The sequence below is a fragment of the Plasmopara halstedii genome, assembly GCF_900000015.1.
Source record: "Plasmopara halstedii genome assembly, contig: Scaffold_614, whole genome shotgun sequence".
Taxonomy (NCBI): domain Eukaryota; phylum Oomycota; class Peronosporomycetes; order Peronosporales; family Peronosporaceae; genus Plasmopara; species Plasmopara halstedii.
This window is the reverse complement of record NW_020187532.1, coordinates 1,037,020-1,037,658: the sequence shown is the minus strand read 5'-3', so window position 1 is coordinate 1,037,658 and position 639 is coordinate 1,037,020.

Below are 639 nucleotides of genomic sequence, written 5' to 3'. Positions count from 1 at the left end.
CCCAAACAAGAATACGGTATGTGGCTAGGTAGCCAGTAGTTATGCATGTATTTAGATTGTACTATATATAGTAGAATCTATACATTTAAAATTAGGCGGTTTAGCCGCAGATAAAAATAAATAAAAATCAGTTTTGAATTTAAAACGAAGAGTTTATTAGTCTTGGTTAAGATAGTAAGTACACTTGGAGTTAGCGGATTGCGATCCGCTACACTCGTATTGGCTCTTGTAAAGAACGAAAGGTCGGTGACCTAAATTACGCTTTCTCAAGCGCTAAGCTACGGCAGCCCCGTTGTATTTGGTAGAACTTGTGAGGATGGAGGAATTCTTCTCTTTGCCCCAGGGTATACAGGACGGGTTTAACAAGCTGATGTCCTTGCTTGGCCCTGAGGGCGTGAAACACCTTGTAGCGCAAGGCCCCAAGGCAATCGGTGCGCGCCAAGAGGCGTTGTCAAGTTATGAAACCGCGCTGCTCAGGCACCTGCAGCAGAAGATGTCTGCATCATTTGCGTCTATGACGCCACCGTCGGTGTCGGATGATTTTCCCCGCCCTAAGCCGCTCTTGGTGAGCGTTAAGGTCTTTGAGGGGAAGGATGGATAGAATTTCCTGCTCTGGGTGAGAGAGGTCGAGATGGCCAA